This window comes from Lycium ferocissimum, chromosome 10 (assembly GCF_029784015.1).
Source record: "Lycium ferocissimum isolate CSIRO_LF1 chromosome 10, AGI_CSIRO_Lferr_CH_V1, whole genome shotgun sequence".
Lineage (NCBI taxonomy): Eukaryota > Viridiplantae > Streptophyta > Magnoliopsida > Solanales > Solanaceae > Lycium > Lycium ferocissimum.
In genome coordinates, this window is record NC_081351.1 from 14,650,763 (window position 1) to 14,668,062 (window position 17,300).

Here is a 17,300-nt window from a genome sequence, read left to right on the forward strand (position 1 = left end):
TTATAGTATAACTTCTACATATTTCACTTAGCAAACGATTTTACATATTTTTTTCTTTTCGTATAATTTTTTTAATTTATTGACACGTGCAACGCACGTACGCGTAAACTAGTATATGAAAAAGAGTAGTTAATGAGAATTGAATGAGTTTAATAATATTTGGTAAATGGGTATAAAGGGGATGTATGTTACATTTGGGAGGGTAATTAATGAGAATTAAATGGATTTAATAATATTAATGATAAAATAAATAAATAAATAAATAAATAAATAAATAAATAAATAAATAAATAAAGCTATCTTATTTATTTCTTCAAAATTTAATCTTTATTTATTTCTTCGAAATTTTAAGGCAAAAAATAAGAAAAAAGGCACAAAATCTTGAATTAGAAGTTTGTAACCAAAAGATTCTAGGACGTTAATATTTCAGAATTTAATGTAGTTTAAAGAGAATAAAAGGTGGTAACCAAAAAGATGAGAAAAGGACAAAAATGGTCCCTTAAGTATGATAGTAGGTTCAAAATAGTCCCTTAACTATGCACTTAACGGTTTTAGTCCTTTAAGTTTGTTACAAGTTAACAAAAACAGTCCCTTAACTATGAGAGTAGGTTCAAAATAGTCCCTTAACTATGCACTTAACGGTTTTGGTCCTTTAAGTTTGCCATAAGTTGACAGTTTTAGTCTCGACAAAATATTTATCGAATTCTATTTGTTAGATTTGACGAACTATGAAAAAAAGGGAAAAATTAGTGAGAACTCTAGATCGGTCAAATAACTCAGACAAAACCGACGGACGTTAGTCGGTTATAGGAAAAAACGAGGAAAAACCTACGGAAACTTGATAATGTCAAAAAATAGTGTCTCGGAGTACAAAAGACAAGGCGGATTACGTCGATTAAAATCGAGGGAGTCCATTCGCTAAGTAAAATACACTAGATTCGTTTTTACTGAAAACTCGAGAAAAATAAATACTTCCAGTGTAGTGATTCTTTTTTTTTAAATAGTTTCCGCGCATTTTTCCTCAAAAATAACCGATGGACTTCCGTTGGTTTTCGTAAAAAACAATAAAAATTAAAAAAAATAGTGTCCCTCGATTTTATCCATCGGTTTCCGTCCGTCGTTTTTTCGCTTGTTTTTGGTAGTGACAACTTTTTTAGTTTTCGCTATTTCTAATTTATTTCTAAAGTCTAGTGTATTTTATTTAGTCGATAGATTCCCTCGTTTTTAATCGATAGAGTCCGTCGGTCTTTGTGTTTCGAGACACCATTTTTCTGACATTATCAAGTCTGTAGGTTTTTTCCTATAACCGACTGACGTCCGTCAATTTTGTCCCGAGGTATTTGACTATTTCTTTAATAATGTGTACCTCTAGATGTGAGTTCTCGCTAATTTTTCCCTTTTTTTTTTTTTACGTTCTAGTCAAATCTAACAAACAGAGTTCGATAAATAGTTTGTCGGAGACTAAAGCTCGTTAACTTTTGGTGAACTTAAGGAACAAGTGCATACTTAAGGGACTATTTTTAACCAACCCTCATAGTTAAGGGACCATTTTGTCAACTTATGGCAAACTTAAAGGACCAAAACCGTTAAGTGCATAGTTAAGGGACTATTTTGAACCCACTCTCATAGTTAAGGGACCATTTTTGTTAACTTGTAACAAACTTAAAGGACTAAAACCGTTAAGTGCATAGTTAAGGGACTATTTTGAACCTACTATCATAGTTAAGGGACCATTTTTGTCCTTTTCTCACCAAAAGATTGTAGGAATTATTAATGTATTTTATTTAAACATAAATGAAGGGAAATGGGCAAAGAAATGACAAAAATGATTTACTACAAGGAATATGAAAGATTTGTGTACTGGGGTAATAATTGGAGAAAAGGACAAAAATGGTCCCTTAAGTATGATAGTAGGTTCAAAATAGTCCCTTAACTATGCACTTAACGGTTTTAGTCCTTTAAGTTTGTTACAAGTTAACAAAACAGTCCCTTAACTATGAGAGTAGGTTCAAAATAGTCCCTTAACTATGCACTTAACGGTTTTGGTCCTTTAAGTTTGCCATAAGTTGACAGTTTTAGTCTCGACAAAATATTCATCGAACTCTATTTGTTAGATTTGACGAGAACTATGAAAAAAAGAGAAAAATTAGTGAGAACTCTAGATCGGTCAAATAACTCGGGACAAAACCGACGGACGTTAGTCGGTTATAGGAAAAAACTGAGGAAAAACCTACAGACTTGATAATGTCAAAAAATAGTGTCTCGGAGTACAAAGACCGGCGGATTCTGTCGATTAAAATCGAGGGAGTCCATTCGCTAAGTAAAATACACTAGATTCGTTTTTACTGAAAACTAGAGAAAACTAAATACTTCCAGTGTAGTGATTCTTTTTTTTAAAAATAATTTCCGCGCATTTTTCCTCAAAAATAACCGATGGACTTCCGTTGGTTTTCGTAAAAAACAATAAAAATTAAAAAAGATTAAAAAATAGTGTCCCTCGATTTTATCCATCGGTTTCCGTCCATCGTTTTTTTCGCTTGTTTTTGGTAGTGACAACTTTTTTAGTTTCTGCTATTTCTAATTTATTTCTAAAGTCTAGTGTATTTTATTTAGTCGATAGATTCCCTCAGTTTTAATCGATAGAGTCCGTCGGTCTTTGTGTTTCGAGACACCATTTTCTGACATTATCAAGTCTGTAGGTTTTTTCCTATAACCGACTGACGTCCGTCAATTTTGTCCCGAGGTATTTGACTATTTCTTTAATAATGTGTACCTCTAGATGTGAGTTCTCGCTAATTTTTCCCTTTTTTTTTTTTACAGTTCTAGTCAAATCTAACAAACAGAGTTCGATAAATAGTTTGTCGGAGACTAAAACTGTTAACTTTTGGTGAACTTAAGGAACAAGTGCATACTTAAGGGACTATTTTTAACCAACCCTCATAGTTAAGGGACCATTTTGTCAACTTATGGCAAACTTAAAGGACCAAAACCGTTAAGTGCATAGTTAAGGGACTATTTTGAACCCACTCTCATAGTTAAGGGACCATTTTTGTTAACTTGTAACAAACTTAAAGGACTAAAACCGTTAAGTGCATAGTTAAGGGACTATTTTGAACCTACTATCATAGTTAAGGGACCATTTTTGTCCTTTTCTCGTAATAATTGAGGCTTTTTAAGTTTTATTGCAAACATATTTCAATTGCTAATTCGTGGGCTGATTCGTTGGGCTTTATTGCAAAGGATATTAATGCTTGTTTTTTTGCGCAGATTGTCCTTCATTTAGGCTGGTCTTTAATTTTTGTCCTTCAAATTGGTGGTCTTTAAGTTTTATTCTTTGCCGAATATTCCAAAATTATGAGTTCGAACCCCAACTCAGTAAAAAAAAAAATCGCAAGGCAGAATTCCGCTCATGCAAATTCTATCTTAAGGCCCAAATTCTGTCTTAAGGCAGAATTTAGGCCTTAAGGACAAAAATTAAAGACCACTAATTTGAGGCACAAAAATTAAAGACCACTCCAAAGAATTTAAGGTCCCGCAAATTGCCCATATTAATGAGTGCTACATTTATTGTACGAAAAAGGGCCAAATATACCCCTGTATTATCGAAAAAGGGTCAAATATACCCTACGTTATACTAGGGCAATTCGCAATAATGACTTTATTTGGGGTGGTCTTTAATTTTTGGAATAATTACACTGTATGTTAATTAGGGTAATTATGCTATCAAAATTGACCCACCTTTTTAAACCTTACAAAAAGTGACCCACTCCCTCCCCCCCCCCCCCCTCTCTATCTCTCTCTCTCTCGCCTCCTTTCTCTCGCTTCCACTCCTAGATTCATTACAAAGAGAGTGTCTCTCTAAAACTACTTTGAGAAATTAGATTGTTGCCGGTGAAATCGATCTCTTTTCTCGCTTTTGTATATTGATTTTCTAGAATTAATAAGATCTTTAGCTTATATTCACTTAAACACATTAGAGTAACTATTACTAAAATCCAAAATTTAATGGCAAAACATGTGTGTGTGTAATATTGTATGTGTCTACTACCTATATACACACGTCTTATACACTATTATATATTTTATACGCCTATATACATAATGTATTTCAAAGGTATAAAAGTGCTATTCTTATTCAAAATCGATTCCGATCTATGTTTATATCCACTTATACAATATTATGTAATTGTGTATAAAATTCTATAAGTGGGTATAAATGTTTATAAGTGCACAATATTTGTATAATTGTGTATACATGCGTATTTTCGTGTATAATATTGTATAATAATATTTTTTGGTGTATATACTTACACATTATACACCTTCAAACACCTATATACATAATGTACCTGTCTTTTGTATATAAGTGTATAACACTGTATAATAGTGTTTTTGGGCTAAAGGTTTGCAATGTAAGTTTTGGGCTTTTTTTTTTTTTTTTTGCAATGTAAGTGAGCAAATTGTATATTTCTGAAATTTCCTGTTATATCCGGCATTTTTGCGTAGTTGGAAAACTTGGAAATAACTTTGATTTGTAAGGAATAAGGTCATGTTTGGATTTTTTCTTAATATGTGTATGCCGGTTATGGAAGTATGGATGCGGAGATGTTGAGGAATACTAAGGGCAAAATTGGAATTTTGAAAATTTGTTTCATGAATTTCACAAAGTAGCCAAAAATTGGGCTAAAAAAAAAATGAAAACAAAGGCCCAATCCATGTGGGGTGGCCGGCCATATGGTGGCCTTGGCCCAACCCATATAGTTAATCATGTGATTAATTATATAAGTGGGATAAGCTCTCAAGAAGCTTCAAGAAATTAAAAGAAAAAGAAGAGAAAAAGAACAAGGAGCATTCGGCTCCAAGAGAAAAGAAAAAAAAAAAAAAAAAAGAGAAGAAAATTTCCAAGCCTTCAATCTTGGTTCAAAAATTGTAATTTTCCTATATTCCTACTAAGCTCAAGGTGCTCTCCAAGTTGGTATAATTTTCAAGGCAAGAAAGTGCTTCTTTTGGCAAGTGGAAAGAAATTGGAAAAGGTAAGATTCTTACTTTTTATGTTAGCGGAACTATGTATGTGTTGTAGCATATGTAGAGTACATGAGAATTATGGAAGTGTTGCATGCATGTGGTGGCCGTGTGGTGTGTGTTTGTGTTGTAGTCGTGGGGAGTAGTTGCATGGAGGAAAATGGTTAAACTTGTTAGTATGTTGATTATGTTGTTATGGCCTTATGAAATAAATGAAAAGTATGAAGATTTTGTGTGTTGTGAGTGTGTGTGTGTGTTGGCCGTATGCAACAAGTTGGAGAGGGCATGAATTTATTTTATTTAGTATGGTAATTGTGTTGATGTAGTATTGTATTGTAAGTGGAAGGATAGGAGCCAAAACTTGCATGAAAAACCATTGTTAAGTTGTTGTAGGAAGTTAGTAATGTTATGGAAGATTTATGTAACTATGGAAATGGAATTGTAAGATGCAAATCATGGTTGTTGTTAATGAAATTGGAAGACGAAAATGTGTTGTGAAAGTTTATGTCGAAAGTTGGAAGTTTTGGGTGAATTATGGTTTTGGTGGAATTCTTGTATATTTTGTGAAATGTTATGAAATGCGTCCGAATGATATTGTAATGACTTTGATTAGTAGTAAATGAGAGCATGTTGGTATTGATTTGAAAGTGTGAAGTCGAAATGAGGATTTTTGCATTATGTCGTAAAGTAGACTAATTGCGTATATTGTGACTTATGATAATCGTTATTGTTGTTGGTGTTGTTGTTGGGTTATTGTTGATTGTTCTAGCCGAGTTAAATTCTCGGGGATGCCATATGTGTAGGGGAAACGCTGCCAAAATTTCGGTAGACAAGTATGAATTAAAGTTGAACATACAAAAGTTTGGAATCGCTAATTGGTAACAATGACCATTTGTAGATTTTTGACGAAACGGGAATCGAAATTGGACGAGCGTAAGGCGAAACCAAGGTATGTAAAGCTTACCTATTCTTCATATGGCATGTCCTAGACCTACTAGGCCGAAAACGGAACCTCGGGGATAATTCTGCTCCTCGAGATCCGAGTTTGATTTTGGTTACTATTCATTCAGCGCAATTGAATCAAAATGCTTACCTTTGGATATAAGAATGCGTAAACCTTCGTATCTTTCGTAAATGAATCCAAATTGCTCCGAAACTGTCACGGATAACCTTATGGAACCTAATGTTGGTAATTTATGTCCGCCGCCTCGACTCGACCCGAGGTGGGCCCATGAAATCGCCGAGACTTCCCTTATTTGATCTGTTTGGCTCATTTTCGTACGATATGAAAAAGAAATGTTTGCCTATGATGCTAAGGTCCGTTTGAAATGTCCTATAATGTTATTTGAACGCTCGTTACTATGAATGATGCCAAATTTTCCGAAAATGATCTACGATATGTTTTTCGAAAAATTGTTAACTAAAAGTTCGTAACCTTGTACACTAATTCCGATTTACTCAATACTCGTCTTGAGCCTTCTGAGGCTATTGTATATGTATATGAAAATTTTGTGTCGAGCCTTGGGATTTACTTTCGATATGCATATGATTTCTGCACTACTCTGCTCGTGCCGACTATTATGATTTCGTTCGGCCGTGCCCGGGCCGGTTTTGTGATCGTGCGCCCTATGAAATATTCGGCGGTAAAGATGACGTTACGGTTACTTCCGAGGCCTCGCCATAGGGTCGGTTACCGTCTATGGTGTTATGATGTGATATGGCTTCGTTATGTTGTGATGATGTGATGTGTGTGATATTACGATTTGTTCGGGTACCGTACGGAGATTTGAAAACTTCCGGAGTATGATGTGTGGGCAGCACTAGCGCGTCGGGGGCGACCACGTTCCGAGCCCTATGCATGATTTCTATTTGCGTTCGGACATTCGCATTCCGCACAAGTTTGATCCGTTACTTACGTATTTGTTTCGTATCCTCCGGCTCGCGATGATTGGATTCATCGTACCTCCCGCTTTACACGCCGCACTTTTTCCGCCGACCCCCTTTTCTTCGGGTCGCGTTTCACGCCGCGCGGTACGGCGCTCGATTGGCCGGGGTGATCCTCCGGGTTTAGGCTACCCATTCGCTACCTTGAAGTGCTCCCCTCCTCCGAGCCCACATTTGGTGTATATATATGGTTTGCTATGCATATTCTCGTACATTCGCGACCGTTCGGCACGGCGGGGCCCCCGTCCCGTCATATGTTCGTATGTTCTCTTCGTTTGCAGAGCCACAGCGTAGTCATGTTTGTGGGTCCGGGTCCGATCTGCTTGGACGTGGTCCCGTTTGTCCGTATATGATTTCGATTTGCGTCCTTAAGCGGCCCCGTATGCTACTATGGACGATACGGCCCACATGTTTGTACGAGATGTCCGGCGACGTACATTCTCGCCAACTTTGACTCGACGTGACGTTCGGCACCCGGCGACCGCCAGATAGCATTTGTATGATGTCGCCTTTCGATTATCCGTACGAGTAATGTACGGTAAACCGAACACGTGGTATTATGATGATTTGGTTCGTAAGTCCGTCCGGGTGCCTAAGTAGGGCACCAGTCACGGCCCACGGGGCTGGGTCGTGACATTTTCCCTTAATTTCCCCCCCTCAATTTGGTGGTCTTTAATTTTTGCCATTTTCCTAATACCATGAGGTTTGAGATTGAATCCTGGCTCGCCCAAAAAATAAAATAAAACCCGAATCGACTAAAAATAAAATAAAATCGCAAAACAGAGTTTTATAGGAAAGTTAGACCTATTCCACCCAAAGTTAAGCCTTATGCAGAATTTTGAATGTAAAACTCTACCTGCATGCAGAATGTTACATTCATTTCATTAAGGGTAAATGATAATTTATTTATTTTTGGTAACTAAATGTATTATTTACCAAGTGAACAATTTAGTACAAACTCCCAGACAAATTGAGCTACTAGCCTCAAATCTGTCTCATTCAACTAGTACACTCTATCCTCCTATACATAGCTACTTTCAAGGATAGTAATTCATTTGGGCTAACTTGGTAGCAATCTTTCTATTCATGGATGCACGAACAAAGACTTCCTGGATAATCTATTTGACCAAAGCCTTGTCTTCCTTCTGTCCTTGTGAGAACACCCGAGCATTTCTTTCGAGCCATATATGATTAACAGCCCCAGCTAGACATATCCTGTAGATATCTGCTTGCACACTTCGACCAGATGCGTTGCTAGTTGCCCGCGATTTCTCTTTTTGCCATTGTCTTACAGTCCTAGTTATGCTCTGCCATTTCAGGAGTTTGGTCCATACTCTCATTGAATAAGAGCACTCAATAAATAAATGATTATGGCTCTCATCTATGTTATCACGTAGGTGGGAAGTAGCTGAATCTATTATTCCCCATTTCAATAGTCGGTCCTTTGTGGCCAGCCTTTCCATTAACGCCAATTGCAAAATGAAAGTCCATTTTGGGCAGCCGAGGTTGTTGCACGTGATTCTCCTCCAGTCAACTTTAGGGAATTGACCCCCCATCAAAGTGTACACTTTTTTTTATAGAAAACTTGGCCTCGTTGCATAAAAAAAATTCTTCATCCCACGAGATAGCATGCAAGTATTTTTTGCATTGACGATCTTATTCATCATCCGTGACGTTTGTTTGCTTTGAGCATCCCACACCGATCCCCGCTTTTATGTAGTAAGTATGCACCCAAAGGACCCACAGTTTGTCCTTTTTGGTGCATGAATTCACAATAGTTTGCAGAGTGCAGCCTTGTTCCACCTGTGGATGTCTAATATATTCATGCCACCAGCCACTCTAGGATGACATAATTGTTTGTGTGCTTCTAATGCTTTTTTGGATAGATTTATGCTTCCGGTCCACAAATGCCTTCTATATACACTTTCTATCATTTTGTTGAGTTTCTTTGGCAGCAAGAATATCTGGGACCAATAATTCTGGATAGCTAATAGGACACTCCTGATAAGCTGAATTCTACCAGAATAAGCAAGAAATTTGGAAGTCCAAGAATTTATTCTTCCCATCATTTTCTCCAATGTAGGTCGGCATTGATCCAAGTGAGCTTTTTGGTACTCAGCGGTACACCTAGGTACTTGAAGGGTAAATCTCCCTTTAAGAATCCTAGGTGATTGAGAATGATCTCTTGTTCCAAGTCAAGAACCCCTCCAAAATATATAGCACTTTTCTCAGAATTGGCTTGTAGTCCCGAGGCTTTAGAGAATTCAGCAAAGCACTCCACCAGTAGCTCAACAGACCAAATATCGCCTCTACAAAATAGTAACAGATCACCTGCAAAACTTAATTGGATAATATTAAGCTTTTCACACTTAGGATGAAAATTAAAGTTTGGTATCCTTCTCAACCTCTTCAAAATTCATGTAAAGTATTCCATCACTAAGACAAATAGGTAGGTGATAATGGATCACCCTCGTCTAAGTCCCTTTTTTGCAGGAAAAGGCTCAACAGGGTTTCCATTAACCAGCACAGAATAGGATACAGTAGTAACACATTGCATGATCCATCTCACAAAAATCTCAAAAAAAATCAGACCTTGAAGAACCTGTTCCAAGAAAGCCCATTCAACAGAGTCATACGCCTTTCTCATATCAGCTTTAATCATACATCTTGGAGATATGTTCTTCCTTCCATAATGTTTAACCAGTTCATGACTTAGCACAATATTATCCACTATACCTCTGCCAGGGACAAAAGTTGATTGGTTATTGTCAATAATCCCATCCATCACACTTTGCATCCTCTTGGTTAACACCTTAGAAATGATTTTATAAAGCGTAGTACAACAAGAAATGGGTCTAAACTTAGTTACTTGTAGGGATTTCTAACTTTGGGGATCAAGGTAATATTAGTGCAATTTATAGCTTGGTACATAGTACCTGTAGCAAAGAAGTCTACCACAGCATCACTAACATCTTACCCTACCAGTTTCCACGCCTTCTTAAAAAAACAAGCATTCATTCCATCACAACCTGGTGCCTTTGTATCTCCTATAGCAGCAAGGGTCGCTGAAATTTCAGCCTGAGTGACCCGTTGAATAAGCATTTCCTGTTGTTCTTGATGCAGTATTGTCCCATCTCTCACTGGTAAGGGATTAATAGCAGGTAGTACAGCAGCAGCAGACCTTAGAAGCCCTTTGTAATACACAGAAATTTCCTCTTCAACATCCTCCTATTTCTGAATAATATCCCCGGAGTTGAAAATTAGCTTCTGAATACTATTTTGCGCCACCCTATTCTTCATACTAGCAAAGAAATAAGCATTATTAGAGTTGCCTAATTTTAGCTAATTCACCCTAGATTTTTGTTGTAGTATACTCTCTTCCACACAACTCTATTTTTTAAGTTCTTGCCTTGCGAATCTTTCCTGAACAAAATGGTTTGCATGATGATCAGTCCTCCTATGTTCCTGTAGTTCCTCCAATTTAGCTCTTGCAAGTTTTCTTTTGTTATCTACATTCCTGAATTCCTTTGTATTTAGCCCTTTAAGTCCCTGTTTGACAGCCTTCAGTTTCATCCATACTCCTTGCATACCATTCTTTTGTGTTGGTTCCTTCTTCCACCACTGGAAGGAACTCTTTATGATCAGCCAAACAATTAAGGAATTTGAAAGATTTAGTCATTCTTCCTCTATGCACTTGAAACTCAATGCTTAAAGGAGAATGATTAGAGAAAACTGGGTCCATAGCCATTACCTCCAGCTGAGTCATGTGTGTCATCCATGCTGCATTAACCAGTGCCCTATCAATGATGCTAAATACATGGGAATTGGTCCACGTAAATTGCCTACCAATTTGTTTCAGCTCTGTTACATCCCGTATTTTCGTACGTCGGAAAGCGTGCGAGTTAAATGACACTAGTAACGAAAATGAGGTTATCTTCCCAAGCTTATGGGTGGTTGTAGTGATGGTACAGACGTGTTATAAATATTTGAAGTCAAACAAATCTAAGAAAATAAGTTTTGTCGAGGTTCGAAATTTAATTGATGAAATACTGCCCAAGCTATAGTATTTCGTATTTTTGGAGTAGAAAAATTTAATCGTCCAATATGAGTAAAATTACCCGAGCCCGAAAAATTCGATCATATTCAAGGATGAAAATCGGGAGCTCGGTGTACAAAGAGTTTGAGGTCCCGAAATAATTTAGGTCTTAACAAGTGTGACCATGGTGATTGAGAATAATATTTTGTGTGTACCAAAAGGGGGCATGGACTAGTTCTATGTCACATAATCATGATAATGAGTATATGAAGTGTATTAAAAATAATTTCTATTTAAGTTAATTGAGATCAAGAAATTAATTATACGAGTATTTGATTAAATATTGGAATAAAGTGGGACAGTACGAAATTAATAATCGTACTAATTATAATTAAGTGGATATGTATAAGTCAAGAACATAGTTTTTGTTAATGCACACGTGTAAAGGAAAAATGAGTCATTACACTACACTTTAATATTCATCCTTACCAAACAAATTACAAAGAATCCAAAACACAAATGTATGATACCATTTTTGATAGCCAACGTCCTAGAACATAAAATGTGCGCAAAGAATAAGTAATTTTAGTAGTTGGTTTTTCGGATATGGAAGCTATTACATTCCATATTTTTGTACATTGGAATATTTTTAAGCGAATCGGCATAGGTTAAGGACGGGATTATTTTGGGATATGAAATAGGGACTTTTAATTCTCAATTTTAATTAGTGCACGAGTATTTATAAGTTTCAATTAGTATGAAAATATTAATGGAGATTATAGATTAATTAATTATGATTAGATTATTAAGTGGTAAATATTTAAGTGAGTTGGGAGGCAAATGAATTAACGTGAGAAATTTTAGGGGCATGATTTCCAGATGTGGACCCAATATGGATTGGTTACATTTTCAGATTTAGTGTACAAGCTAAATGTTTGGCATGTGTATTATTTTATTCACATGGAAGGAACACAACATCATTTGAAATTGTCAAGGAAAGTTGCATGCGTATTAAAAGATGTAGTGGCATGGTGGGCCAAAAGTTGACACATGTAAAGCTAAAGAGGTGATTTAAAGTGTCTATATCTTGTCTTAACTTTTCATTAAGGAATATAGCTAGCTGAAACCTTATTTCATAGGGACACAGCAAAAACGTGATTTTCAAGTAAATTTTGTAGCACGTCGCTTGCAATTGCAAAGAATGAAAATATAATTCATTACAAGGACATCATACGGATTTTGCACACTTTGTTCTATTTTATCACGTTGTTAAATTCGGGCTTTTTTTTCCCGAAGGGAAGTAAGGTGGAAGAAGATCATTTCTTGGCATATAAGGTAAGAACTATTCTCTACTAGATATATTTAAGTTCGTTGAAGTCATGGCTAAATTGTGGGATGAGAAATACGGAATTAATTACATGTGTAATTGGATAAATATGGAGTATAGTGGAGATATTAATTAGGGGTGGATAAAGTGTTAGTCCAACACTTCCACGCGGCACGTTTGGCATAGAGTGACTATGCTTTCTGATATGCAGGTGGTGGCTTCCTATGTAATAACAATTCTTTTGTGAATTGATTGTACGTGGATCTCACTGTCCACTAAAACACATAACTCTCTTTTGGCTTATTAAATTATGACTTCCATCTTGGTACAAGCTAGAAAAGAAAGTTGTAATGAGTTATGCATAGACGAAACGTGGGGTGGAAAGTTAAATTCAAGGAACAACGTTTTTCTTCACTGTGGGAGAAAACTCATTTTTGGGAAAGAAACAAAGTGTGTCTAACAGTGTTGCTGCCATCCCCTTCTTATTTAAAGTATGAAAAAAAAAGATTTGCAATAGAGACTTGTAAATGATGGCTCGACCCAAAATATTCAGTAGCACTACAGCCACGTACAAAGGTACTGTTAATAAGAATTTGCTAGGTTGTAGTTGTTGTTATTTTTGTTACCGTGATACTATGCATATACAAAGATAAAGAAGTGTATACAAATATTGGTATACGAATGTATATTGGGCTGTTTTGGAAGTGATTTAAGAATGAATTTAATTCTAGTTTGATATGAAATTGTTGGTATTGTTGTTGTTGGTATTGTTGTGGTAATAGGAGAGCAATTGGAAATTTTGGATAGGTGAAAATATAGGGGAAGTGCTGCCGGATTTTCGCTAAATTTTAGATAATAGAAAATCTTAAACGAGAATATGTATAAGCTGGAATATAGGTTCGATAAGAAATAGGCTATGGATTTGTAAACTAGATAATATAGTTACTAACAATAATGTTACTCTTATATAAATAGGCTGAAAGAGTGACGAGACGAACGGGTTACGAATAGCCGCTAACAGGTATGTAGAGCTTACCTTCCCTTCTTTTGGCATGACCTTTATGGAATGAACAAATAATGTATACGTATGCTTCTAAAGAAAATTCTATTCTTAGCGCCACTAGGATGGCCGATGTCTTTGATTTCCGTAAGTATTCCATGCGGTTTGATATGTATATATGATGTTCGAAAGTCCTCGTTGGTATATTTCCGAATGCGTTCAAAAGAAAATTGATATGACGTAAGTCTTTGATAAATATTTTGGTACGTATATATGGTTCCAAAGTCTCCATTTGGTTTGATCCATAATGATATTTGAAAGCTACCTAATATGTTTGTTACTTGAATCTCTAAATATGACTTGTGGAATATTTTTAGAAGGTTCCGAACTTCAAAAGCTCGTAATTTTTGTATACTAATTCCGATTGACCCGATACCTGTTTCTGAGCTTCCTGATATCGGTATATACATATTTATTTACCGAGTCTCGGAATTTATTTACTTATATGCATATGATTTCCGCACTACTCCGCTCGTGCATACTACTATTACATCGTTCGCCGGATCCCGGGCCGGTTCTGTGATCATGCGCACTATGTTATACTCAGAGTATGATGTGTTACGGTTCCCGAGACCTCGCCATAAGGCCGGGTACCGCTTATATACGGCGTTATGATGTGATATGGCATATGATGTGTGCTGATGATGTGATATGTTTTGATGATATGATATGTTCAGGGACTATACGGAGATTTGAAATTTTCTGGAGTATGATGTGTTGTGGCGCCAGCGTCGGAGTGGCGACCATGTTCCTGAGCCTTATGCATGATTTTTATTTGCATTATTTATGTTTTTCAGAGCAGGCTTTGATATACTGATTTTGTAATCATTCTCCATACTCCCTATTTCACTTATGATTTGGACTTCTGTACTCTATGTTTTACATACTCAGTACATCTTTCGTACTGACCCCCTTTCTTCGGGGGCTGTGTTTCATGCCCGCAGGTACAGACGTTCGTTCAGGTGACCCGCCAGTGTAGGATACTTACTCTGCTGTTTGGAGCGCTCCTTTTGATCCGGAGCTCATATTTTTTGTACATATCTTCTGTTGTACATGTTCTGTATATATGGCTATTTGGGTATGGCGGGGCCCTGTCCCGTTATGTGTTTCTGTTATGGTTTGTAGAGGCCTGTAGTCATATATGTGGGTCATGGGTCATGTTTGTTCGGATATGTGTGTGGTTTGTGCCTTAAGCGGTCTCGTTTGCTATTATGGCCAAAACGACCCCTATGTTCGTATATGTTTGTATATCTGGGCGATGTGTATTCCGCCAGCCTACCGGATTTGATATGATGTTTCTGTACGAGCAACCGCTTAAGATGACATTTGTTTTCAGTATTTGTGCAAAATAACGTATGTTAAGTTTGAATAAATCTTTGATATGACGATTTGGGTTGATAAGTCTGTTTGGGTGTCCAAATAGGGCACCAGTCGCGGCTCACGGGGCTGGGTCGTGACAAGCTCAACCGCGCCAGTATCAAGCAAGTAATTTCTAAAATTAGCAATTTCATTATCGTGAACAGGATTGCCCACTATTCTATCCCCTACACTTGCTACTGCATTGTAGTCTCCCATAGCCAGCCAAGGTCCTTGGCAAGTACCATGAATTTTCCTCAGTTCAGTCCACAAGGTTTTCCTGTCATTAATTGTCTGCAGTCCATAAATAGCACTAAATTCAAATTTAATATTGATGTTGTTGATCTCAATGAGACCATGGATCAGTTGATCGATCATGTCGAATCGCAAAGCTTATTTATTAGGGATTCCGATGCAGTAGTATCTTGCCTCGATCACCGTAGGCAGTTAGCACGCAATCCCATCTACCATCTAATTTCTTCATGATCCTGGGGATCTTATTCTCCTTTAATCTATGCTCTATAATAACTAAGAGAACAATATCTTGCTCTCTAATATAGTTCTTTAATTCTTTTTGTTTATAGACTTTATTAAAGCCTCTTACATTCCAAGAGGTAATCTTCATAGAGAGACATTAGGTGGTCCGACTCCTGTCCCCTTCATACCTTTTTTATGCCCTTTACCAATAGCCTGGTCCTGATGTTCATCCCCAGTCAAAGGACTAAAGCTCCCCAAGGTAACAACATGAGCATTCTTATCAACCATCTGAGTATTTTTAGTCCCAGACTTGTGCTTAACTACTTGCCATGGAACCTCATCAGCCGGACCAGTATTAGCGCACTTCTCCTGTTGCTCATTAGTGTCTACTCGAACAGGTGGGTTTATCTTTGAAGCAACCATCTCTGTAGTTCTATTAGCCTCTTTCGGGACCAACATAGCGCCACTATCTTCAGGTTCATCCCCTGTACCCTTATTCTGCCATATCTACTTCATTTTGGCAGCCTTATGTTTAGTTGGTTTAGGCTGAGCAACCTCATTATTTGGACACTTATGCCCCACCATTAAGCATTTAGAACAATATAAGGGCTCCCAATCATATTCCACCCTCTGTGCAAATGTACGACCCTTAGGGTCCAATACTATTATCTTCTTAGGCAACTCTCTAGTAATATCGATCTCCACAAGTACCCGAGCAAAAGAAATCCTCTCCACCTTGCTAGTGTATTCATCTGCAAACAATGGGTTTCCCAACACACTAATAATTCAGCTCAATGATTCAGGGTTCCAACAACTTAACGGAAATTTTGGATATCTGACCCATAAAGGAATTGTTTGTAAGATTTCTTTATTAAACTCAAATTCTGGTGACCACACCTTCAAAATCATAGGCTTGTTTCTGAGCATGTAAGGTCTTGCTGTAAGAACATTATCCCTTTCCTCAATACTATTAAATTTTATCAGAAAGTACCCATCATTATGGTAGTAGGCTTTGGGTTTGGACACAAAATTCCAGTGAGTAGCCATAAAACGGTCCAAGGTTGCAAATGTCGGGGAATCCCCCACAATATACAGAATAAGAGCAGTCTTCCACTTTGCTATCTCTGAATCAACCGAAGCTTGGCTTAGAGCTGCAAATTTCTCTCCATTCTGAATATTAGGAGGGATAAACCCTAACGCCACTCCTCTAGCTGCTAAATTATTACCTGAGAAGAAGTTCGCCCATTTCTTTGGTTGTTCAATAGGTGGGTTAAGTTCCAATTTCCTCGCTGCCGTTTGCTGTTGAATCGTTGGACTCCCCTGCACTGGGCCTTCCATAGCAGCTCCACCTTGCATAGAGCCGGAATTTGTTGAATCGCACCTCTCACCGAAGTTGGCCTTGGTGCAATTTGAGTAACGTGAGTCTCACGTGGCCCTTTATTCGCAGAGAGCATCGGCCAGATCTGGTCATCCTGATTCAGTTCTCCCGCCGATGCGATCCCAAGGGATTTACAGATGGCATCCACCGTCCCCCGCTCATCGGCATGTGATTGTTTATCCTTTTTCGGTCTCCCTCGTGCCATTTTCCTGCACGGCGCACGTTACCACTAACTTACACTGAGAGAGAAAACCTGCTAAGATTATGATAAATTATTTCTAATTATAGAAAAATGACATTTTAAAAAAAAAAATTAAAAACGGAAAGAAAAGGGAGTAATAATTTGTGATATTAAATCCCTTTTTGTAAAAAAAAAAATAAGATCTTTCGTCATCTCATCTTCACCCCTTCAAAGTTCAAACCAAACAAACACTACTTCAATATTACAAATTGTCAAAACGTTATTTTAACATTTCTCTGATCAATCTCTTGTGTCCCTTTGGGTCCATCAAATAATAATTGAGGTGTATTTTGATAAATGATTTATTTAACTTAACCACAATCAAACTCTATGACTCCTTCCATCTTCAAAAAAATTGTCTTAATTTGATTTAACACGAAATTTAAGAAATAAAGACTTATAAAGTATGTGGTCTAAAATAAATCTTAGATTTTTGTATAATCGTAAATAATCTCATAA

General features: G+C 37.0%; 2 long non-coding RNA genes across 2 annotated transcripts; one reads left to right on the forward strand and one right to left on the reverse strand.

Annotated features, from left to right (window-relative positions):
- Positions 1-2,176: 2,176 nt before the first annotated feature.
- LOC132032569 (uncharacterized) lies at positions 2,177-3,161 on the reverse strand. Its single transcript, XR_009408524.1, has 2 exons — positions 2,913-3,161; positions 2,177-2,707 (listed from the first exon to the last, which is right to left on the reverse strand). It is a non-coding gene; the product is annotated as an uncharacterized LOC132032569 (long non-coding RNA).
- Positions 3,162-11,777: 8,616 nt separating this feature from the next.
- Positions 11,778-14,782, forward strand: LOC132032570 (uncharacterized). The gene is made up of 2 exons (XR_009408525.1): positions 11,778-12,905; positions 13,305-14,782. It is a non-coding gene; the product is annotated as an uncharacterized LOC132032570 (long non-coding RNA).
- The last annotated feature ends 2,518 nt before the right edge of the window (positions 14,783-17,300 follow it).